General features: G+C 47.2%; 1 long non-coding RNA gene across 1 annotated transcript in view; it reads left to right on the forward strand.

The window, feature by feature from the left end:
• The window catches only part of LOC129387933 (uncharacterized), a 106,288-nt gene extending 79,816 nt beyond the window's left edge, over positions 1–26,472 (forward strand). The window contains exon 3 of the long non-coding RNA XR_008615085.2: positions 25,855–26,472. This is a non-coding gene — a long non-coding RNA (uncharacterized lncRNA). The remainder of the gene's footprint in view (positions 1–25,854) is intronic.
• Positions 26,473–26,934: the final 462 nt, after the last annotated feature.

A 26,934-nucleotide genomic window follows, 5' to 3' on the forward strand; every position in this document is an offset into this window, starting at 1 on the left:
TGCAATGTTGCATGCTAGGGAAGGCTTTAATTGTACGTCAGAAGCACTAGTAAATGAGCACGTTCGCAAACATGAGGGCTGTCCCACGACTCTGCGACTGATTATCGACCGGTAGTTCTGGCACGTGAAAAGCCAGAATCCGTTCTGGTTTTGTCCAGCACGTGCCAGAACATGAAGGTTAGCACGGTGTTCCTCATTACCAAATTGTGGTTTCGGCATGTAAAAGCCCAGAATCTGCTCTGGGTTCGTCCAGCACATGCCAAAGGGTCATGCCTACTGCACGATGCGCTTCCTCGTTATCGTATGACAGTTTGGGCACGAGAAAACCCAGAATATGCTCTGGTTTCATCGAGTACGTGGCCAAACACACAAGAAATAATTTACACCAAAAGGTGCAACTATACTCTACAGACTTGTAAGGTCGATTTGAACAATGTGAATTTACAACTGTAAGCAGCAGACGCAGTAATGAGTCTTTAAGTCGATTACATTTGGAGCATAAAGCTAAAGGCTGCGCAGCTTCGCCTTTCATAAGGGTAGCTGTTAACACGGTACACTCTAAAAGAAACCCAAACCAAAAGATATGTGAATATAATTACCACTTACCACAGAACCGTCATCCAGGGATGCTCGAAAATCTGCGCGAGCAGAGCTCCCGACATCGTTGCACGGAGAAATGCCAAATAGTGCCGACCTCGCGAAATGTATATAAAAACGTATGCTTCGGCGCGTCAGCGGTTAGACAGCGCCACTCTATTGCTAATAAACGTGCAGAAGATCTGAATGACGTGCCCACGCAATTCCACTGCCAAACCGTTGCGTCAGAAGCCACCTTTCCCGTCTTGCTGCACTCCCTTTTCTTTGGCGGTCATTTTAGTAGGTGGGAGCCAGCAGCCAAGCTCAGCCGAGAAATTTCTGAAATTGAACGAAACACACGTTAGTGACAGGAGGGTGCAGGTGTTTCAGTCACCTCAGCTAGCCATGTCAATACTTAGCATGGACAACCGAGCGCAATCATGGCAGCCGTTGATTTGATGCAATGTTGCATGCTAGGGAAGGCTTTAATTGTACGTCAGAACCACTAGTAAATGAGCACGTTCGCAAACATGAGGGCTGTCCCACGACTCTGCGACTGATTATCGACCGGTAGTTCTGGCACGTGAAAAGCCAGAATCCGTTCTGGTTTTGTCCAGCACGTGCCAGAACATGAAGGTTAGCACGGTGTTCCTCATTACCAAATTGTGGTTTCGGCATGTAAAAGCCCAGAATCTGCTCTGGGTTCGTCCAGCACATGCCAAAGGGTCATGCCTACCGCACTATGCGCTGCCTCGTTATCGTATGACAGTTTGGGCACGAGAAAACCCAGAATATGCTCTGGTTTCATCGAGTACGTGACTAAACACACAAGAAATAATTTACACCACAAGGTGCAACTATACTCTACAGACTTGTAAGGTCCATTTGAACAATGTGAATTTACAACTATGAGCAGCAGACGCAGTAATGAGTCTTTAAGTCGATTACTTTTGTAGCATAAAGCTAAAGGCTGCGCAGCTTCGCTTTTCATAAGGGTAGCTGTGAACACGGTACACTCTAAAAGGAACACAAACCCAAAGATATGTGAATATAATTACCACTTACCACAGAACCGTCATCCAGGGATGCGCGAAAATCTGCGCAAGCAGAGCTCCCGACATCGTTGCACGGAGAAATGCCGAATAATGCCGACCTCGCGAAATATTTATAAAGACGCGTGCTTCGGTGCGTCAGCGGTTAGACAGCGCCACTATATTGCTAATAAACGTGCAGAAGATCTGAATGACGTGCCCACGCAATTCCACTGCCAAACCGTTGCGTCAGAAGCCACCTTTCCCGTCTTGCTGCACTCCATTTTCTTTGGCGGTCATTTTAGTAGGTGGGAGCCAGCAGCCAAGCTCAGCCGAGAAATTTCTGAAATTGAACGAAACACACGTTAGTGACAGGAGGGTGCAGGTGTTTCAGTCACCTCAACTAGCCATGTCAATACTTAGCATGGACAACCGAGCGCAATCATGGCAGCCGTTGATTTGATGCAATGTTGCATGCTAGGGAAGGCTTTAATTGTACGTCAGAACCACTAGTAAATGAGCACGTTCGCAAACATGAGGGCTGTCCCACGACTCTGCGACTGATTATCGACCGGTAGTTCTGGCACGTGAAAAGCCAGAATCCGTTCTGGTTTTGTCCAGCACGTGCCAGAACATGAAGGTTAGCACGGTGTTCCTCATTACCAAATTGTGGTTTCGGCATGTAAAAGCCCAGAATCTGCTCTGGGTTCGTCCAGCACATGCCAAAGGGTCATGCCTACTGCACGATGCGCTGCCTCGTTATCGTATGACAGTTTGGGCACGAGAAAACCCAGAATATGCTCTGGTTTCATCGAGTACGTGGCCAAACACACAAGAAATAATTTACACCAAAAGGTGCAACTATACTCTACAGACTTGTAAGGTCGATTTGAACAATGTGAATTTACAACTGTAAGCAGCAGACGCAGTAATGAGTCTTTAAGTCGATTACATTTGGAGCATAAAGCTAAAGGCTGCGCAGCTTCGCCTTTCATAAGGGTAGCTGTTAACACGGTACACTCTAAAAGAAACCCAAACCAAAAGATATGTGAATATAATTACCACTTACCACAGAACCGTCATCCAGGGATGCTCGAAAATCTGCGCGAGCAGAGCTCCCGACATCGTTGCACGGAGAAATGCCAAATAGTGCCGACCTCGCGAAATGTATATAAAAACGTATGCTTCGGCGCGTCAGCGGTTAGACAGCGCCACTCTATTGCTAATAAACGTGCAGAAGATCTGAATGACGTGCCCACGCAATTCCACTGCCAAACCGTTGCGTCAGAAGCCACCTTTCCCGTCTTGCTGCACTCCCTTTTCTTTGGCGGTCATTTTAGTAGGTGGGAGCCAGCAGCCAAGCTCAGCCGAGAAATTTCTGAAATTGAACGAAACACAGGTTAGTGACAGGAGGGTGCAGGTGTTTCAGTCACCTCAGCTAGCCATGTCAATACTTAGCATGGACAACCGAGCGCAATCATGGCAGCCGTTGATTTGATGCAATGTTGCATGCTAGGGAAGGCTTTAATTGTACGTCAGAACCACTAGTAAATGAGCACGTTCGCAAACATGAGGGCTGTCCCACGACTCTGCGACTGATTATCGACCGGTAGTTCTGGCACGTGAAAAGCCAGAATCCGTTCTGGTTTTGTCCAGCACGTGCCAGAACATGAAGGTTAGCACGGTGTTCCTCATTACCAAATTGTGGTTTCGGCATGTAAAAGCCCAGAATCTGCTCTGGGTTCGTCCAGCACATGCCAAAGGGTCATGCCTACCGCACTATGCGCTGCCTCGTTATCGTATGACAGTTTGGGCACGAGAAAACCCAGAATATGCTCTGGTTTCATCGAGTACGTGGCCAAACACACAAGAAATAATTTACACCACGAGGTGCAACTATACTCTACAGACATGTAAGGTCCATTTGAACAATGTGAATTTACAACTATAGGCAGCAGACGCAGTAATGAGTCTTTAAGTCGATTACTTTTGTAGCGCAAAGATAAAGGCTGCGCAGCTTCGCCCTTCAGAAGGGTAGCTGTTAACACGGTACACTCTAAAAGAAACCCAAACCCAAAGGTGTGTGAATATAATTACCACTTACCACAGAACCGTCATCCAGGGATGCACGAAAATCTGCGCGAGCAGAGCTCCCGACATCGTTGCACGGAGAAATGCCGAATAACGACGACCTCGCGAAATATTTATAAAGACGTGTGCTTCGGTGCGTCAGCGGTTAGACAGCGCAACTATATTGCTAATAAACGTGCAGAAGATCTGAATGACGTGCACACACAATTCCACTGCCAAACCGTTGTGTCAGAAGCCACCTTTTCCGTCTTGCTGCACTCCCTTTTCTTTGGCGGTCATTTTAGTAGGTGGGAGCCAGCAGCCAAGCTCAGCCGAGAAATTTCTGAAATTGAACGAAACACAGGTTAGTGACTGGAGGGTGCAGGTGTTTCATCACCTCAGCTAGTTATGTCAGTACTAAGCAAGGACAACCGAGCGCAATCATGGCAGCCTTTCATTTGATGCAATGTTGCATGCTAGGAAAGGCTTTAATTGTACGTGAGAACCACTAGTAAACGAGCACGTTCGCAAACATGAGGGCTGTCCCACGACTTTGCGACTGATTATCGACCGGTAGTTCTGGCACGTGAAAAGCCAGAATCTGTTCTGGTTTTGTCCAGCACGTGCCAAAACATGAAGGTTAGCACGGTGTTCCTCATTACCAAATTGTGGTTTCGGCATGTAAAAGCCCAGAATCTGCTCTGGGTTCGTCCAGCACATGCCAAAGGGTCATGCCTACCGCACTATGCGCTGCCTCGTTATCGTATGACAGTTTGGGCACGAGAAAACCCAGAATATGCTCTGGTTTCATCGAGTACGTGACTAAACACACAAGAAATAATTTACACCACAAGGTGCAACTATACTCTACAGACTTGTAAGGTCCATTTGAACAATGTGAATTTACAACTATGAGCAGCAGACGCAGTAATGAGTCTTTAAGTCGATTACTTTTGTAGCATAAAGCTAAAGGCTGCGCAGCTTCGCTTTTCATAAGGGTAGCTGTGAACACGGTACACTCTAAAAGGAACACAAACCCAAAGATATGTGAATATAATTACCACTTACCACAGAACCGTCATCCAGGGATGCGCGAAAATCTGCGCAAGCAGAGCTCCCGACATCGTTGCACGGAGAAATGCCGAATAATGCCGACCTCGCGAAATATTTATAAAGACGCGTGCTTCGGTGCGTCAGCGGTTAGACAGCGCCACTATATTGCTAATAAACGTGCAGAAGATCTGAATGACGTGCCCACGCAATTCCACTGCCAAACCGTTGCGTCAGAAGCCACCTTTCCCGTCTTGCTGCACTCCCTTTTCTTTGGCGGTCATTTTAGTAGGTGGGAGCCAGCAGCCAAGCTCAGCCGAGAAATTTCTGAAATTGAACGAAACACACGTTAGTGACAGGAGGGTGCAGGTGTTTCAGTCACCTCAACTAGCCATGTCAATACTTAGCATGGACAACCGAGCGCAATCATGGCAGCCGTTGATTTGATGCAATGTTGCATGCTAGGGAAGGCTTTAATTGTACGTCAGAACCACTAGTAAATGAGCACGTTCGAAAACATGAGGGCTGTCCCACGACTCTGCGACTGATTATCGACCGGTAGTTCTGGCACGTGAAAAGCCAGAATCCGTTCTGGTTTTGTCCAGCACGTGCCAGAACATGAAGGTTAGCACGGTGTTCCTCATTACCAAATTGTGGTTTCGGCATGTAAAAGCCCAGAATCTGCTCTGGGTTCGTCCAGCACATGCCAAAGGGTCATGCCTACTGCACGATGCGCTGCCTCGTTATCGTATGACAGTTTGGGCACGAGAAAACCCAGAATATGCTCTGGTTTCATCGAGTACGTGGCCAAACACACAAGAAATAATTTACACCACAAGGTGCAACTATACTCTACAGACTTGTAAGGTCGATTTGAACAATGTGAATTTACAACTGTAAGCAGCAGACGCAGTAATGAGTCTTTAAGTCGATTACATTTGGAGCATAAAGCTAAAGGCTGCGCAGCTTCGCCTTTCATAAGGGTAGCTGTTAACACGGTACACTCTAAAAGAAACCCAAACCAAAAGATATGTGAATATAATTACCACTTACCACAGAACCGTCATCCAGGGATGCGCGAAAATCTGCGCGAGCAGAGCTCCCGACATCGTTGCACGGAGAAATGTCGAATAACGCCGACCTCGCGAAATGTATATAAAAACGTATGCTTCGGTGCGTCAGCGGTTAGACAGCGCCACTATATTGCTAATAAACGTGCAGAAGATCTGAATGACGTGCCCACGCAATTGCACTGCCAAACCGTTGCGTCAGAAGCCACCTTTCCCGTCTTGCTGCACTCCATTTTCTTTGGCGGTCATTTTAGTAGGTGGGAGCCAGCAGCCAAGCTCAGCCGAGAAATTTCTGAAATTGAACGAAACACACGTTAGTGACAGGAGGGTGCAGGTGTTTCAGTCACCTCAACTAGCCATGTCAATACTTAGCATGGACAACCGAGCGCAATCATGGCAGCCGTTGATTTGATGCAATGTTGCATGCTAGGGAAGGCTTTAATTGTACGTCAGAACCACTAGTAAATGAGCACGTTCGCAAACATGAGGGCTGTCCCACGACTCTGCGACTGATTATCGACCGGTAGTTCTGGCACGTGAAAAGCCAGAATCCGTTCTGGTTTTGTCCAGCACGTGCCAGAACATGAAGGTTAGCACGGTGTTCCTCATTACCAAATTGTGGTTTCGGCATGTAAAAGCCCAGAATCTGCTCTGGGTTCGTCCAGCACATGCCAAAGGGTCATGCCTACTGCACGATGCGCTGCCTCGTTATCGTATGACAGTTTGGGCACGAGAAAACCCAGAATATGCTCTGGTTTCATCGAGTACGTGGCCAAACACACAAGAAATAATTTACACCAAAAGGTGCAACTATACTCTACAGACTTGTAAGGTCGATTTGAACAATGTGAATTTACAACTGTAAGCAGCAGACGCAGTAATGAGTCTTTAAGTCGATTACATTTGGAGCATAAAGCTAAAGGCTGCGCAGCTTCGCCTTTCATAAGGGTAGCTGTTAACACGGTACACTCTAAAAGAAACCCAAACCAAAAGATATGTGAATATAATTACCACTTACCACAGAACCGTCATCCAGGGATGCTCGAAAATCTGCGCGAGCAGAGCTCCCGACATCGTTGCACGGAGAAATGCCAAATAGTGCCGACCTCGCGAAATGTATATAAAAACGTATGCTTCGGCGCGTCAGCGGTTAGACAGCGCCACTCTATTGCTAATAAACGTGCAGAAGATCTGAATGACGTGCCCACGCAATTCCACTGCCAAACCGTTGCGTCAGAAGCCACCTTTCCCGTCTTGCTGCACTCCCTTTTCTTTGGCGGTCATTTTAGTAGGTGGGAGCCAGCAGCCAAGCTCAGCCGAGAAATTTCTGAAATTGAACGAAACACACGTTAGTGACAGGAGGGTGCAGGTGTTTCAGTCACCTCAGCTAGCCATGTCAATACTTAGCATGGACAACCGAGCGCAATCATGGCAGCCGTTGATTTGATGCAATGTTGCATGCTAGGGAAGGCTTTAATTGTACGTCAGAACCACTAGTAAATGAGCACGTTCGCAAACATGAGGGCTGTCCCACGACTCTGCGACTGATTATCGACCGGTAGTTCTGGCACGTGAAAAGCCAGAATCCGTTCTGGTTTTGTCCAGCACGTGCCAGAACATGAAGGTTAGCACGGTGTTCCTCATTACCAAATTGTGGTTTCGGCATGTAAAAGCCCAGAATCTGCTCTGGGTTCGTCCAGCACATGCCAAAGGGTCATGCCTACCGCACTATGCGCTGCCTCGTTATCGTATGACAGTTTGGGCACGAGAAAACCCAGAATATGCTCTGGTTTCATCGAGTACGTGGCCAAACACACAAGAAATAATTTACACCACGAGGTGCAACTATACTCTACAGACATGTAAGGTCCATTTGAACAATGTGAATTTACAACTATAGGCAGCAGACGCAGTAATGAGTCTTTAAGTCGATTACTTTTGTAGCGCAAAGATAAAGGCTGCGCAGCTTCGCCCTTCAGAAGGGTAGCTGTTAACACGGTACACTCTAAAAAAAACCCAAACCCAAAGGTGTGTGAATATAATTGCCACTTACCACAGAACCGTCATCCAGGGATGCACGAAAATCTGCGCGAGCAGAGCTCCCGACATCGTTGCACGGAGAAATGCCGAATAACGACGACCTCGCGAAATATTTATAAAGACGTGTGCTTCGGTGCGTCAGCGGTTAGACAGCGCAACTATATTGCTAATAAACGTGCAGAAGATCTGAATGACGTGCCCACACAATTCCACTGCCAAACCGTTGTGTCAGAAGCCACCTTTTCCGTCTTGCTGCACTCCCTTTTCTTTGGCGGTCATTTTAGTAGGTGGGAGCCAGCAGCCAAGCTCAGCCGAGAAATTTCTGAAATTGAACGAAACACAGGTTAGTGACTGGAGGGTGCAGGTGTTTCATCACCTCAGCTAGTTATGTCAGTACTAAGCAAGGACAACCGAGCGCAATCATGGCAGCCTTTCATTTGATGCAATGTTGCATGCTAGGAAAGGCTTTAATTGTACGTCAGAAGCACTAGTAAATGAGCACGTTCGCAAACATGAGGGCTGTCCCACGACTCTGCGACTGATTATCGACCGGTAGTTCTGGCACGTGAAAAGCCAGAATCCGTTCTGGTTTTGTCCAGCACGTGCCAGAACATGAAGGTTAGCACGGTGTTCCTCATTACCAAATTGTGGTTTCGGCATGTAAAAGCCCAGAATCTGCTCTGGGTTCGTCCAGCACATGCCAAAGGGTCATGCCTACTGCACGATGCGCTGCCTCGTTATCGTATGACAGTTTGGGCACGAGAAAACCCAGAATATGCTCTGGTTTCATCGAGTACGTGGCCAAACACACAAGAAATAATTTACACCAAAAGGTGCAACTATACTCTACAGACTTGTAAGGTCGATTTGAACAATGTGAATTTACAACTGTAAGCAGCAGACGCAGTAATGAGTCTTTAAGTCGATTACATTTGGAGCATAAAGCTAAAGGCTGCGCAGCTTCGCCTTTCATAAGGGTAGCTGTTAACACGGTACACTCTAAAAGAAACCCAAACCAAAAGATATGTGAATATAATTACCACTTACCACAGAACCGTCATCCAGGGATGCTCGAAAATCTGCGCGAGCAGAGCTCCCGACATCGTTGCACGGAGAAATGCCAAATAGTGCCGACCTCGCGAAATGTATATAAAAACGTATGCTTCGGCGCGTCAGCGGTTAGACAGCGCCACTCTATTGCTAATAAACGTGCAGAAGATCTGAATGACGTGCCCACGCAATTCCACTGCCAAACCGTTGCGTCAGAAGCCACCTTTCCCGTCTTGCTGCACTCCCTTTTCTTTGGCGGTCATTTTAGTAGGTGGGAGCCAGCAGCCAAGCTCAGCCGAGAAATTTCTGAAATTGAACGAAACACACGTTAGTGACAGGAGGGTGCAGGTGTTTCAGTCACCTCAGCTAGCCATGTCAATACTTAGCATGGACAACCGAGCGCAATCATGGCAGCCGTTGATTTGATGCAATGTTGCATGCTAGGGAAGGCTTTAATTGTACGTCAGAACCACTAGTAAATGAGCACGTTCGCAAACATGAGGGCTGTCCCACGACTCTGCGACTGATTATCGACCGGTAGTTCTGGCACGTGAAAAGCCAGAATCCGTTCTGGTTTTGTCCAGCACGTGCCAGAACATGAAGGTTAGCACGGTGTTCCTCATTACCAAATTGTGGTTTCGGCATGTAAAAGCCCAGAATCTGCTCTGGGTTCGTCCAGCACATGCCAAAGGGTCATGCCTACCGCACTATGCGCTGCCTCGTTATCGTATGACAGTTTGGGCACGAGAAAACCCAGAATATGCTCTGGTTTCATCGAGTACGTGACTAAACACACAAGAAATAATTTACACCACAAGGTGCAACTATACTCTACAGACTTGTAAGGTCCATTTGAACAATGTGAATTTACAACTATGAGCAGCAGACGCAGTAATGAGTCTTTAAGTCGATTACTTTTGTAGCATAAAGCTAAAGGCTGCGCAGCTTCGCTTTTCATAAGGGTAGCTGTGAACACGGTACACTCTAAAAGGAACACAAACCCAAAGATATGTGAATATAATTACCACTTACCACAGAACCGTCATCCAGGGATGCGCGAAAATCTGCGCAAGCAGAGCTCCCGACATCGTTGCACGGAGAAATGCCGAATAATGCCGACCTCGCGAAATATTTATAAAGACGCGTGCTTCGGTGCGTCAGCGGTTAGACAGCGCCACTATATTGCTAATAAACGTGCAGAAGATCTGAATGACGTGCCCACGCAATTCCACTGCCAAACCGTTGCGTCAGAAGCCACCTTTCCCGTCTTGCTGCACTCCATTTTCTTTGGCGGTCATTTTAGTAGGTGGGAGCCAGCAGCCAAGCTCAGCCGAGAAATTTCTGAAATTGAACGAAACACACGTTAGTGACAGGAGGGTGCAGGTGTTTCAGTCACCTCAACTAGCCATGTCAATACTTAGCATGGACAACCGAGCGCAATCATGGCAGCCGTTGATTTGATGCAATGTTGCATGCTAGGGAAGGCTTTAATTGTACGTCAGAACCACTAGTAAATGAGCACGTTCGCAAACATGAGGGCTGTCCCACGACTCTGCGACTGATTATCGACCGGTAGTTCTGGCACGTGAAAAGCCAGAATCCGTTCTGGTTTTGTCCAGCACGTGCCAGAACATGAAGGTTAGCACGGTGTTCCTCATTACCAAATTGTGGTTTCGGCATGTAAAAGCCCAGAATCTGCTCTGGGTTCGTCCAGCACATGCCAAAGGGTCATGCCTACCGCACTATGCGCTGCCTCTTTATCGTATGACAGTTTGGGCACGAGAAAACCCAGAATATGCTCTGGTTTCATCGAGTACGTGGCCAAACACCCAAGAAATAATTTACACCACGAGGTGCAACTATACTCTACAGACATGTAAGGTCCATTTGAACAATGTGAATTTACAACTATAGGCAGCAGACGCAGTAATGAGTCTTTAAGTCGATTACTTTTGTAGCGCAAAGATAAAGGCTGCGCAGCTTCGCCTTTCATAAGGGTAGCTGTTAACACGGTACACTCTAAAAGAAACCCAAACCAAAAGATATGTGAATATAATTACCACTTACCACAGAACCGTCATCCAGGGATGCTCGAAAATCTGCGCGAGCAGAGCTCCCGACATCGTTGCACGGAGAAATGCCAAATAGTGCCGACCTCGCGAAATGTATATAAAAACGTATGCTTCGGCGCGTCAGCGGTTAGACAGCGCCACTCTATTGCTAATAAACGTGCAGAAGATCTGAATGACGTGCCCACGCAATTCCACTGCCAAACCGTTGCGTCAGAAGCCACCTTTCCCGTCTTGCTGCACTCCCTTTTCTTTGGCGGTCATTTTAGTAGGTGGGAGCCAGCAGCCAAGCTCAGCCGAGAAATTTCTGAAATTGAACGAAACACACGTTAGTGACAGGAGGGTGCAGGTGTTTCAGTCACCTCAGCTAGCCATGTCAATACTTAGCATGGACAACCGAGCGCAATCATGGCAGCCGTTGATTTGATGCAATGTTGCATGCTAGGGAAGGCTTTAATTGTACGTCAGAACCACTAGTAAATGAGCACGTTCGCAAACATGAGGGCTGTCCCACGACTCTGCGACTGATTATCGACCGGTAGTTCTGGCACGTGAAAAGCCAGAATCCGTTCTGGTTTTGTCCAGCACGTGCCAGAACATGAAGGTTAGCACGGTGTTCCTCATTACCAAATTGTGGTTTCGGCATGTAAAAGCCCAGAATCTGCTCTGGGTTCGTCCAGCACATGCCAAAGGGTCATGCCTACCGCACTATGCGCTGCCTCGTTATCGTATGACAGTTTGGGCACGAGAAAACCCAGAATATGCTCTGGTTTCATCGAGTACGTGGCCAAACACACAAGAAATAATTTACACCACGAGGTGCAACTATACTCTACAGACATGTAAGGTCCATTTGAACAATGTGAATTTACAACTATAGGCAGCAGACGCAGTAATGAGTCTTTAAGTCGATTAATTTTGTAGCGCAAAGATAAAGGCTGCGCAGCTTCGCCCTTCAGAAGGGTAGCTGTTAACACGGTACACTCTAAAAAAAACCCAAACCCAAAGGTGTGTGAATATAATTGCCACTTACCACAGAACCGTCATCCAGGGATGCACGAAAATCTGCGCGAGCAGAGCTCCCGACATCGTTGCACGGAGAAATGCCGAATAACGACGACCTCGCGAAATATTTATAAAGACGTGTGCTTCGGTGCGTCAGCGGTTAGACAGCGCAACTATATTGCTAATAAACGTGCAGAAGATCTGAATGACGTGCCCACACAATTCCACTGCCAAACCGTTGTGTCAGAAGCCACCTTTTCCGTCTTGCTGCACTCCCTTTTCTTTGGCGGTCATTTTAGTAGGTGGGAGCCAGCAGCCAAGCTCAGCCGAGAAATTTCTGAAATTGAACGAAACACAGGTTAGTGACTGGAGGGTGCAGGTGTTTCATCACCTCAGCTAGTTATGTCAGTACTAAGCAAGGACAACCGAGCGCAATCATGGCAGCCTTTCATTTGATGCAATGTTGCATGCTAGGAAAGGCTTTAATTGTACGTGAGAACCACTAGTAAACGAGCACGTTCGCAAACATGAGGGCTGTCCCACGACTTTGCGACTGATTATCGACCGGTAGTTCTGGCACGTGAAAAGCCAGAATCTGTTCTGGTTTTGTCCAGCACGTGCCAGAACATGAAGGTTAGCACGGTGTTCCTCATTACCAAATTGTGGTTTCGGCATGTAAAAGCCCAGAATCTGCTCTGGGTTCGTCCAGCACATGCCAAAGGGTCATGCCTACCGCACTATGCGCTGCCTCGTTATCGTATGACAGTTTGGGCACGAGAAAACCCAGAATATGCTCTGGTTTCATCGAGTACGTGACCAAACACACAAGAAATAATTTACACCACAAGGTGCAACTATACTCTACAGACTTGTAAGGTCCATTTGAACAATGTGAATTTACAACTATGAGCAGCAGACGCAGTAATGAGTCTTTAAGTCGATTACTTTTGTAGCATAAAGCTAAAGGCTGCGCAGCTTCGCTTTTCATAAGGGTAGCTGTGAACACGGTACACTCTAAAAGGAACACAAACCCAAAGATATGTGAATATAATTACCACTTACCACAGAACCGTCATCCAGGGATGCGCGAAAATCTGCGCAAGCAGAGCTCCCGACATCGTTGCACGGAGAAATGCCGAATAATGCCGACCTCGCGAAATATTTATAAAGACGCGTGCTTCGGTGCGTCAGCGGTTAGACAGCGCCACTATATTGCTAATAAACGTGCAGAAGATCTGAATGACGTGCCCACGCAATTCCACTGCCAAACCGTTGCGTCAGAAGCCACCTTTCCCGTCTTGCTGCACTCCCTTTTCTTTGGCGGTCATTTTAGTAGGTGGGAGCCAGCAGCCAAGCTCAGCCGAGAAATTTCTGAAATTGAACGAAACACACGTTAGTGACAGGAGGGTGCAGGTGTTTCAGTCACCTCAGCTAGCCATGTCAATACTTAGCATGGACAACCGAGCGCAATCATGGCAGCCGTTGATTTGATGCAATGTTGCATGCTAGGGAAGGCTTTAATTGTACGTCAGAACCACTAGTAAATGAGCACGTTCGCAAACATGAGGGCTGTCCCACGACTCTGCGACTGATTATCGACCGGTAGTTCTGGCACGTGAAAAGCCAGAATCCGTTCTGGTTTTGTCCAGCACGTGCCAGAACATGAAGGTTAGCACGGTGTTCCTCATTACCAAATTGTGGTTTCGGCATGTAAAAGCCCAGAATCTGCTCTGGGTTCGTCCAGCACATGCCAAAGGGTCATGCCTACTGCACGATGCGCTGCCTCGTTATCGTATGACAGTTTGGGCACGAGAAAACCCAGAATATGCTCTGGTTTCATCGAGTACGTGGCCAAACAGACAAGAAATAATTTACACCAAAAGGTGCAACTATACTCTACAGACTTGTAAGGTCGATTTGAACAATGTGAATTTACAACTGTAAGCAGCAGACGCAGTAATGAGTCTTTAAGTCGATTACATTTGGAGCATAAAGCTAAAGGCTGCGCAGCTTCGCCTTTCATAAGGGTAGCTGTTAACACGGTACACTCTAAAAGAAACCCAAACCAAAAGATATGTGAATATAATTACCACTTACCACAGAACCGTCATCCAGGGATGCTCGAAAATCTGCGCGAGCAGAGCTCCCGACATCGTTGCACGGAGAAATGCCAAATAGTGCCGACCTCGCGAAATGTATATAAAAACGTATGCTTCGGCGCGTCAGCGGTTAGACAGCGCCACTCTATTGCTAATAAACGTGCAGAAGATCTGAATGACGTGCCCACGCAATTCCACTGCCAAACCGTTGCGTCAGAAGCCACCTTTCCCGTCTTGCTGCACTCCCTTTTCTTTGGCGGTCATTTTAGTAGGTGGGAGCCAGCAGCCAAGCTCAGCCGAGAAATTTCTGAAATTGAACGAAACACAGGTTAGTGACTGGAGGGTGCAGGTGTTTCATCACCTCAGCTAGTTATGTCAGTACTAAGCAAGGACAACCGAGCGCAATCATGGCAGCCTTTCATTTGATGCAATGTTGCATGCTAGGAAAGGCTTTAATTGTACGTGAGAACCACTAGTAAACGAGCACGTTCGCAAACATGAGGGCTGTCCCACGACTTTGCGACTGATTATCGACCGGTAGTTCTGGCACGTGAAAAGCCAGAATCTGTTCTGGTTTTGTCCAGCACGTGCCAAAACATGAAGGTTAGCACGGTGTTCCTCATTACCAAATTGTGGTTTCGGCATGTAAAAGCCCAGAATCTGCTCTGGGTTCGTCCAGCACATGCCAAAGGGTCATGCCTACCGCACTATGCGCTGCCTCGTTATCGTATGACAGTTTGGGCACGAGAAAACCCAGAATATGCTCTGGTTTCATCGAGTACGTGACCAAACACACAAGAAATAATTTACACCACAAGGTGCAACTATACTCTACAGACTTGTAAGGTCGATTTGAACAATGTGAATTTACAACTGTAAGCAGCAGACGCAGTAATGAGTCTTTAAGTCGGTTACATTTGGAGCATAAAGCTAAAGGCTGCGCAGCTTCGCCTTTCATAAGGGTAGCTGTTAACACGGTACACTCTAAAAGAAACCCAAACCAAAAGATATGTGAATATAATTACCACTTACCACAGAACCGTCATCCAGGGATGCGCGAAAATCTGCGCGAGCAGAGCTCCCGACATCGTTGCACGGAGAAATGTCGAATAACGCCGACCTCGCGAAATGCATATAAAAACGTATGCTTCGGTGCGTCAGCGGTTAGACAGCGCCACTATATTGCTAATAAACGTGCAGAAGATCTGAATGACGTGCCCACGCAATTGCACTGCCGAACCGTTGTGTCAGAAGCCACCATTTCCGTCTTGCTGCACTCCCTTTTCTTTGGCGGTCATTTTAGATGGTGGGAGCCAGCAGCCAAGCTCAGCCGAGAAATTTCTGAAATTGAACGAAACACAGGTTAGTGACAGGAGGGTGCAGGTGTTTCAGTCACCTCAGCTAGCCATGTCAATACTTAGCATGGACAACCGAGCGTAATCATGGCAGCCGTTGATTTGATGCAAGGTTGCATGCTAGGGAAGGCTTTAATTGTACGTGAGAACCACTAGTAAATGAGCACGTTCGCAAACATGAGGGCTGTCCCACGACTCTGCGACTGATTATCGACCGGTAGTTCTGGCACTTGAAAAGCCAGAATCTGTTCTGGTTGTGTCCAGCACGTGCCAGAACATGAAGGTTAGCACGGTGTTCCTCATTACCAAATTGTGGTTTCGGCATGTAAAAGCCCAGAATCTGATCAGGGTTCGTGCAGCACATGCCAAAGGGTCATGCCTACCGCACTATGCGCTGCCTCGTTATCGTATCACAGTTTGGGCACGAGAAAACCCAGAATATGCTCTGGTTTCATCGAGTACGTGGCCAAACACACAAGAAATAATTTACACCACAAGGTGCAACTATACTCTACAGACTTGTAAGGTCCATTTGAACAATGTGAATTTACAACTATAAGCAGCAGACGCAGTAATGAGTCTTTAAGTCGATTACTGTTGTAGCATAAAGCTAAAGGCTGCGCAGCTTCGTCTTTCATAAGGGTAGCTGTGAACACTGTAAACTCTAAAAGGAACCCAAACCCAAAGATATGTGAATATAATTACCACTTACCACAGAACCGTCATCCAGGGATGCGCGAAAATCTGCGCGATCAGAGCTCCCGACATCGTTGCACGGAGAAATGCCAAATAGTGCCGACCTCGCGAAATGTATATAAAAACGTATGCTTCGGCGCGTCAGCGGTTAGACAGCGCCACTCTATTGCTAATAAATGTGCAGAAGATCTGAATGACGTGCCCACGCAATTCCACTGCCAAACCGTTGCGTCAGAAGCCACCTTTCCCGTCTTGCTGCACTCCCTTTTCTTTGGCGGTCATTTTAGTAGGTGGGAGCCAGCAGCCAAGCTCAGCCGAGAAATTTCTGAAATTGAACGAAACACACGTTAGTGACAGGAGGGTGCAGGTGTTTCAGTCACCTCAGCTAGCCATGTCAATACTTAGCATGGACAACCGAGCGCAATCATGGCAGCCGTTGATTTGATGCAATGTTGCATGCTAGGGAAGGCTTTAATTGTACGTCAGAACCACTAGTAAATGAGCACGTTCGCAAACATGAGGGCTGTCCCACGACTCTGCGACTGATTATCGACCGGTAGTTCTGGCACGTGAAAAGCCAGAATCCGTTCTGGTTTTGTCCAGCACGTGCCAGAACATGAAGGTTAGCACGGTGTTCCTCATTACCAAATTGTGGTTTCGGCATGTAAAAGCCCAGAATCTGCTCTGGGTTCGTCCAGCACATGCCAAAGGGTCATGCCTACTGCACGATGCGCTGCCTCGTTATCGTATGACAGTTTGGGCACGAGAAAACCCAGAATATGCTCTGGTTTCATCGAGTACGTGGCCAAACACACAAGAAATAATTTACACCAAAAGGTGCAACTATACTCTACAGACTTGTAAGGTCGATTTGAACAATGTGAATTTACAACTGTAAGCAGCAGACGCAGTAATGAGTCTTTAAGTCGATTACATTTGGAGCATAAAGCTAAAGGCTGCGCAGCTTCGCCTTTCATAAGGGTAGCTGTTAACACGGTACACTCTAAAAGAAACCCAAACCAAAAGATATGTGAATATAATTACCACTTACCACAGAACCGTCATCCAGGGATGCGCGAAAATCTGCGCGAGCAGAGCTCCCGACATCGTTGCACGGAGAAATGCCAAATAGTGCCGACCTCGCGAAATGTATATAAAAACGTATGCTTCGGCGCGTCAGCGGTTAGACAGCGCCACTCTATTGCTAATAAACGTGCAGAAGATCTGAATAACGAGCCCACGCAATTCCACTGCCAAACCGTTGTGTCAGAAGCCACCTTTTCCGTCTTGCTGCACTTCCTTTTCTTTGGCGGTCGTTTTAGTAGGTGGGAGCCAGCAGCCAAGCTCAGCCGAGAAATTTCTGAAATTGAACGAGACACAGGTTAGTGACAGGAGGGTGCAGGTGTTTCAGTCACCTCAGCTAGCCGTGTTAATACTTAGCAAGGACAACCGAGCGCAATCATGGCAGCCGTTGATTTGATGCAATGTTGCATGCTAGGGAAGGCTTTAATTGTACGTGAGAACCACTAGTAAACGAGCGCGTTCGCAAACATGAGGGTTGTCCCACGACTCTGCGACTGATTATCGACCGGTAGTTCTGGCACGTGAAGAGCCAGAATCTGTTCTGGTTTTGTCCAGCACGTGCCAGAACATGAAGGTTAGCACGGTGTTCCTCATTACCAAATTGTGCTTTCGGCATGTAAAAGCCCAGAATCTGCTCTGGGTTCGTCCAGCACATGCCAAAGGGTCATGCCTACCGCACTATGCGCTGCCTCGTTATCGTGTGACAGTTTGGGCACGAGAAAACCCAGAATATGCTCTGGTTTCATCGAATACGTGGCCAAACACACAAGAAATAATTTACACCACAAAGTGCAACTATACCCTACAGACTTGTAAGGTCCATTTGAACAATGTGAATTTACAACTATAAGCAGCAGACGCAGTAATGAGTCTTTAAGTCGATTACTTTTGTAGCATAAAGCTAAAGGCTGCGCAGCTTCGCCTTTCATAAGGGTAGCTGTGAACACGGTACACTCTAAAAGAAACCCAAACCCAAAGATATGTGAATAGAATTACCACTTACCACAGAACCGTCATCCAGGGATGCGCGAAAATCTGCGCGAGCAGAGCTCCCGAGATCGTTGCACGGAGAAATCCTGAATAACGCCGACCTCGCGAAATATTGATAGAGACGTGTGCTTCGGTGCGTCAGCAGTTAGACAGCGCCACTATATTGCTAATAAACGTGCAGAAGATCTGAATAACGTGCCCACGCAATTCCACTGCCAAACCGTTGTGTCAGAAGCCACCTTTTCCGTCTTGCTGCACTCCCTTTTCTTTGGCGGTCATTTTAGTAGGTGGGAGCCAGCAGCCAAGCTCAGCCGAGAAATTTCTGAAATTGAACGAAACACAGGTTAGTGACAGGAGGGTGCAGGTGTTTCAGTCACCTCAGCTAGCCATGTTAATACTTAGCAAGGACAACCGAGCGCAGTCATGGCAGCCGTTGATTTGATGCAATGTTGCATGCTAGGGAAGGCTTTAATTGTACGTGAGAACCACTAGTAAACGAGCACGTTCGCAAACATCAGGGCTGTCCCACGACACTGCGGCTGATTATCGTTCGGTAGTTCTGGCACGAGAAAACCCAGAATCTGCTCTGGTTGGGAGAAGAAGAGGGCCAACCGAGCAGACTTGCTATACATGTGCTCCCGATTGAGCTCGGAATTACTGCGGAACGCCCCCTCGCAACGCCTGACTGTCCACAGCATTCGACTCACCTCAAGAAACGCCACTCAGACAGACCACGCACACCGACGTGAGTTTATTCTTCAGGTAAGTACGATTCCTGAAACTTGCAAGGCGACGGCCGTGCCCAGCTAAGCCTACCCACGATTGCCGATCCCGCTGCCCGGGGCCACGCGCCTCGAGATCCACGTGCACGCCGGGCCGCCCGACAACGACTTTTTAACGTTTTTTCTCTCGTCAAACGTAGCCGCAACCAAGGGCTATGGAAGTTGACCGAACGAGCTCCATAGCAGGAACAACAAATAATGAAGCAGAGATGAACGACACGGAGCCGACGTTCGACAGCAAGAGCGGAAGAACACTATGCAAGACCGGACCATGGGTGATGCTACAAGCGCGACATCAGAAGAAAGAATCCGTTGCAACGCCGAATACGTAGAAGGAGTTCTCATACGAACACAGCAAGGGGCAGAACACAAATGATGGAAAACGACAACAAGCTCCTCAAAAGCCATGGGGCCAAACCAACGCAAGCAAGCCACGTCCTCGTTGGCCAATGACTCGACCGCTACCAGAAAACCATTACAAGATTGTGTACAGACCTAAAGCTGGTGTGAAAGTATCAAACCGGAAAGGCGGAGTGATAGCAAGAGGATTAGCCCAAGCATGCGGCGTCACACCCCAGGAGCTCTACGCCAAAGTGATCCTATAGACACATTGGCAACAAAACTTAATTCTGGCAAGTACCGAAGAAGACTGCAATAAGATGCATCGAAATAGGACACGCAACATACGAAGTCACACCGTACCTGAAGCCAATTCCGGGCCCTGTACGTGGTGTTGTTCACGGAATAGAGGAAGGCGCCACCGACGAGCAGCTAGATCTACTAGCAACGACCAACAATTGCAAAATCTTCTACGCTAGAATGCTGGGAAGATCGACGTCGGTAGTGATCACCTTCCGAGGGCCCGCATGTGCCGGCCTAGGTGAAAGTTGGACGTACGCTCACGCGCTGGAGACGCTACAGAAAGTCAGTCCAGTACTGCAGATCTTGCGGGGATATAGGACACACACAGACGTCTGCCCTAATGCAAACGACGAACTATGTGACAACTGCGGAGAACACAACGCTGATCCAAACAACCACCAATGCGAGCCGAAATGTAAGCTCTGCGGAATGTCCCATGAAACGGCGAGTAGAGACTGTCGAAGGTAGCTGAAACCGGTCCCGCCACCGTTGAGAGTCGGGGAGCGGTCAAGATCGAGACAGAGAAGATTCTGGTACCAGGCCAGCGTAGTAACTACCAACGACAACGAGCACATGATGACCATGTCATCATCGCCACAGTCACCGAATGAGACCGAACAGATAAAAAGATTCAGATCCAAGTCGGGATCGAGATCGAGGGAAAGAGAACAGAGCGTCCCCCGGATACCGGCAACGGGCGTGGAACACGACAACACCCAGCGCAAGGTAAGCTGGGCCAACGTCGTCACGGGGCACAATCAAACGTCGAGGGAAAATAATGCCGTTCAAACCACAATACACTCGAGGTACGAGGACACGATAATGATTCTACGAAGACAGAACGATGAATTGAAGCGAGAGCTAGAACAGCAAAAGATGAAGACACAAGAGAAGGAAGCTAGCACTGAAAAACAGCTCGAATACCTCATGCGAGAAATAGAACAACTACGGATAGAAAAGGGCCAGCAATCGCAAGCACCACTACCGCGACCTTCATCCCCACCACCACCATCCTCAGCAACACAACCAAAGCCAGCAACACTGTTGAACCAAGCAGTGATAACCCAGAACGACCTGAAGACACTTGAAGACCGCATCAACGCCAGCGTGACCGCCATGATAAAAACTACAATGTTCACGGTAACACAGATTATGCAAAACACGATAACCCAGATGATACAGACTGGGTTCCAATCTCTCAAGAGCGAAATGGACAACCAGATTCAGGCCCTACAGAACAAAATGACTCAATCGGGAGAAAGTTTCAGTCAACGCATCCACATGCTAGAAGAGACGATACTCACAAGAAGCATAAGTACCCTGCGAGAGAATCCAGGATCATGCAGACCAGACCCTAAGCGAACAAGATGGCGAGGCTATCTAAAGAGAAAGATGACTGCAAGCAACACCCACGGCTCAAAATTTGGCAATGGAACTGTCATTCTATCCGAAGTAAGAGAAGCAACCTTGTACAATTCTGCACGCAGCTTAAACCAGGCATTATGGCCTTACAAGAAACCGAAGCTGAAGACTTCAAGGTCAGTGGTTACCTCACTAACGTCACCGGCGGTAAGACGAGGACAGCAACCCTGACCAAGAAGGCCATTAACGCTCAGCAACACGACATCCAACACCGCAAAGACCGCACCCTCGTCGAAATCGTACCCGAGAAAAAACAGCAGCAAAGCCTCTTTGTGTTAAACATGTACAGCCCGATAAAGGACCACCTAAAGGATCTAGACAAGCTAATGCGAGAAGGGAAGAAGCTGAGCATGGGTAACGGACTGATAGTCGTTGGCTCCCCATGCGGCCTGGGGATATGCAGCCTCAACGAAAAAAGGAGGTGTACACAACGTAGCCCAACAACACCTCCTCACGCTACTCAACGACCCGTACACACCCAGGCACATCGGCAACAGTGCATCTAGAAACACCAGCCCCGATCTCACATACGTACACAGACTCGAGCAGTATGAGTGGAGCTGCACGGAGGAGAATCTGGGTAGCAACCATTATATAGTGCAAACGATCATCCCGCACCACAAAGCGACGATGAAGATTGAAAGAGCCAAGATCACGACTGGCAGGCCTTTCGAGAGTGCCATTATAGCGACGATAGACGACATAGAAATATGGATCAGAGGAGTCGTGGAAAGAGCCGAGAAGCATGCGAAAACAATCCAGCTGTCACAAGTCACCCCCGTGGTCGACCCCCACTTACTCCACCTGTGGGAGGCGCGCAGGGGACTCGCAAGACGCTGGCAGCGTAACAAATGCAACCGGAAACTCAAAATTCGAATCTCTAAGCTGATCAAGGAAACGCAAGAGTACTCTGAACAACTTGAAAAGCAGAACTGGCGCAAAACATGTCACAAGCTTCAAGGGACCTTAAGCAGCAAGCGCACTTGGGTGGTACTCAAGACACTCCTATCAAAGAAGGAGAACAAGAACGCCGCAAAACAGAAAGTGCAGAGACTTATACACAACCACCCGGGGAAAGAGTAAGACATCATCAAAGAAGTGAAGGAGAAGTTCCTCGGTACAGAGCGGAACATAACTGAAGATTCGCACTTTGACGAGTATCGAGGCAAACCAAATATAGAACTTAATCGGCCCTTCACAGAAGCAGAAACCCAGCGGGCCTTGAGCAAGCTCACCCGCAACACGGCGCCGGGATAGGACAGAATAAACAAAAAGACACTCCGGAACCCTGACCAACCCGGGACCCTCTGTAGAGGCACTCTTCAAATACATCATAGAGTGCTTGGAACACGGTAAAATACCACCGGAATGCAAACACGCCGAGGTAACCATGATACCTAAACCCAACAAGCCCATCAGCGTGCAGAACCTTCGACCGATATCCCTCACCTCGTGTGCTGGAAAACTCTATGAGCGCATGGTGCACAACCGCACGATCGAACATCTCGAAGACAACGGACACGTCCCAAACACCATGTTCGGATTTAGAGCTCACCTGTCCACGCAAGAGGTGTTACTGCAGATCAAAGAAAAAGTCATGGACAAACTGGACACGCACAGCAAAAGAGCCATCCTCGCACTTGACATGAAAGGGGCTTTCGACAACGTGTCACACGAAGCCATACTGCAACACCTCAGCATATATAACTGCGGTAAAAATATATATAATTACATCAAAGCTTTCCTGAAGGAAGGGACAGCCACAGTGGGGATAGGCAACTTACGCTCTGATAAATTCGACATACCGCGAAAGGGAACGCCACAAGGCTCCGTCATTTCGCCGATGCTATTTAATGTAGCGATGAGCTCGCTACCCAAACATTTGAAACAAATAGAAGGGATTGGTCACGCAATATACTGACGACCTCACCATCTGGACTACGGGAGGGTCGACAGGTAAACAGCAACACGCTCTGCAAGAAGCGGTTGACACAACGGAGAGGTGCATGGAAGCATGTGGACTGATGTGCGCACCAGAAAAGTCAGAAAACCCAGAATATGGTCTTGTTTGATCGAGTACGTGGCCAAACACACAATAATTTACTCCACAAGATGCAACTATACTCTACACACTTGCAAGGTCCATTTGAACAATGTGAATTTACAGCTATAAGCAGCAGACGCAGTAATGAGTCTTCAAGTCGATTACATTTGGAGCATAAAGCTAAAGGCTGCACAGCTTCGCCTTTCATAACAGTAGCTGTTAACAAGGTACACTCTAAAAGAAACCCAAACCTAAAGATATGTGAATATAATTACCACTTACCACAGAACCGTCACCCGGGCATGCGCGAAAATCTGCGCGAGCAGAGTTCCCGACATCGTTGCACGGAGAAATGCCGAATAATGCCGACCTCACGAAATATTTATAAAAACGTGTGCTTCGGTGCGTCAGCGGTTAGACAGCGCCACTATATTGCTAATAAACGTGAAGAAGATCTGAATGACGTGCCCACGCAATTCCACTGCCAAACCGTTGTGTCAGAAGCCACCTTTTCCGTCTTGCTGCACTCCCTTTTCTTTGGCGGTCGTTTTAGTAGGTGGGAGCCAGCAGCCAAGCTCTGCCGAGAAATTTCTGAAATTGAATGAAACACAGGTTAGTGACAGGAGGGTGCAGGTATTTCAGTCACCTCAGCTAGCCATGTCAATACTTAGCAAGGACAACCGAGTGCAATCATGGCAGCCGTTGATTTGATGCAATGTTGCATGCTAGGGAAGGCTCTCATTGTACGTTAGAACCACTAGTAAACGAGCACGTTCGCAAACATGACAGCTGTCCCACGACTCTGCGACTGATTATCGACCGGTAGTTCTGGCATGTGAAAAGCCAGAATCTGTTCTGGTTTTGTCCAGCACGTGCCAGAGCATGAAGGTTAGCACGGTGTTCCTCATTACCAAATTGTGGTTTCGGCATGTAAAAGCCAAGAATCTGCTCTGGTTTTGTCCAGCACATGCCAAAGGGTCATGCCTACGCACTATGCGCTGCCTCGTTATCGTATGACAGTTTGGGCACGAGAAAACCCAGAATATGCTCTGGTTTCATCGAGTACGTGGCCAAACACACTAATATACCCCACAAGATGCAACTATACTCTACAGACTTGTAAGGTCCATTTGAACAATGTGAATTTACAACTATAAGCAGCAGACGCAGTAATGAGTCTTTAAGTCGATTACATTTGGAGCATAAAGCTAAAGGCTGCACAGCTTCGCCTTTCATAAGAGTAGCTGTTAACACGGTACACTCTAAAAGAAACCCAAACCCAAAGATATGTGAATATAATTACCACTTACCACAAAACTGTCATCCAGGCAACTGCGAAAATCTGCGTGAGCAGAGCTCCCGACATCGTTGCACGGAAAAATGCCGAATAATGCCGATCTCGCGAAATATCTATAAATACGTATTCTGCGATTCGTCAGTGGTAAGACAGCGCCACTATATATCTAATAAACATGCAGATCTGAATAACATGCCCATGCAATTCCACTGCCAAACCGTTGTGTCAGAAGACACTTTTTTTTCTTGGTGCGCTCCCTTTTCTTTGGTGGCCATTTTAGTAGCTCCGATACAGCAGCCAAGCTGAGCCGAGAAATTTCTGAAATATAACGACACACAGGTTAATGACAGGAGGGTGCAGGTGTTTCAGTCACCTCAGCTAGCCATGTCAATACTTAGCAAGGACAACCGAGCGCAATCATGGCAGCTGTAGATTTGATGCAATGTTGCATGCTAGGGAAAGCTTTAATTGTACGTGAGAACCACTAGCCAACGAGCACGTTCGCAAACATGAGAGCTGTCCCACGACTCTGCGACTGATTATCGACCGGTAGTTCTGGCACGTGAAAAGCCGGAATCTGCTCTGGTTTCGTCCAGCACATGCCAAAGGGTCATGCCTACCGCACTATGCGCTGCCTCGTTATCGTATGGCAGTTTGGGCATGAGAAAACCCAGAATATGCTCTGGTTTCATCGAGTATGTGGCCAAACACACAATAAATAATTTACCCCACAAGATGCAACTATACTCTATAGACTTGTAAGGTCCATTTGAACGATGTGAATTTACAACTATAAGAAAAAGCAGCAGAAGCAGTAATGAGTCTAAGTCGATTACATTTGGAGGCTAAAGCTAAAGGCTGCACAGCTTCGCCTTTCATAAGAGTTGCTGTTAACACGATGCTCTAAAAGAAACCCAAACCCATAGATATGTGAATATGATTATCACTTGTTACAAAACTATCATCCAGGCATGCGCGAAAATCTTTGTGAGTAGAGTTCCCGACATCGTTGCAGCGAGGTTGAGAAATGACAAACAATGCCGATCTCACGAATTACGTATGCAAAACGTATGCCATAATACGGCAGCGGTTAGATAGCATCATTGTACTGCTAACAGACGTGCAGAAGATATGGATGTTACACTGAACAAGAATGATGTGCTCAGCTAGTTCCACCAGCTAACTGTTGTGTCGGAGGCCATTTTTTTCCAACTGGCTGCGCTCCATGTCTTTAGGCAGCCATTTTAGTAGTTCCAAGCCAGACACTAAGCTGTCCAAAAATTTCTGAAATGGAATGATACACAGGTTAATGAATGCAGTCCGCTGTTGGTTTTTTCACCTGAACTAGACATGTGACAGTTCAGTGCGACACCCTGGAGAAAAATTAACTTTTGTGCACATGTATTTTTGCTGTTAATGTCAAATAGACAATAATGTGTGCATCATCTGAGTTTTCGTTGTCAGCTTGCCTTGTCTATTACAGGTGGATGGCCTCTACCTCACATCTCAAATTGACTCGATGCTCCACCTGCCAAGCCTGACCTATGCCTGCGGATTTTTTTATCTCATCACTGTCTGCCCTCAACCGCCTACTGTTACTCTCATAGATCACCATTTATTTGGTCTACCCATTAGATACATGAGAGAACCTCTCCAGTTTCCCTTGTCCTTATTCTAAGCTAGAATATCATTTGTTTACCTTTTACCTAACCGAATTGTCCCACAAACATTTTGTTTCATTGCTGATTGCATGGTTGGCTTCTTTTCAAGTCACTTAGTTACCAAAGTTCTAGCTCCATAGAGTAGTGCTAGCAGAATACAACGATTACGTAATAAAGGGGAAATCGGACATCCAACCGTTCGTAGCAATTGCTACAAAGGAACCCTTGTGGGTTTCCTTGTAGCAATTGCTACGAACGGGTGGATGTCCGATTATTACTTAACTCTCTCCACCTTGCAAGTTTCCGCAGAGCCATTACGTCAAACAATTACATACATTTTTCTTCGGATATGTTGGTAAACTGCAGATTCACATTTTTTATAAATCTATTTTTATTGTTACCTCAATCTTTGTAGATATTGAACAAAGTTTTGAACATGTTGCACACAATTTTAATGAGGGTTGAACACCAAAGGTGCCAACTTGATGTCATTACACAGCAGCAATGGAGTGGCCCTTTGACAGGTGGCTCCGCAAGGGATGTGGCCCAAAAACTGTTCGATGACATAGAGGCATTTGAAGAACTTGATGCAGAGATTTCTACAAATGAAGCAACGAGGGCGCGCCTGGTCTGATATTTTTTTTTTTCTTTTCTTCACCTGCTGTATCAAATGTATTTGTGTATATGAAACTGACACCCAGTGCACATGTTACAGGAATACTTGTCATGCAGAGCGAAACATGACACGGACACTAGGTGGCACATAAAAAAGACAACACACAGTGCCACTAGCAACGATTATTCTCAAAACCAGACTGTTGATAAGTTATATACCATCAATGCCAAGCAAAGTACACAGAAGTTCATAGATCACATGGAAGCACCGAGACATGCGCTATGAA

The sequence above is a fragment of the Dermacentor andersoni genome, chromosome 10 (assembly GCF_023375885.2).
Source record: "Dermacentor andersoni chromosome 10, qqDerAnde1_hic_scaffold, whole genome shotgun sequence".
NCBI classification, from domain to species: Eukaryota; Metazoa; Arthropoda; class Arachnida; order Ixodida; family Ixodidae; genus Dermacentor; species Dermacentor andersoni.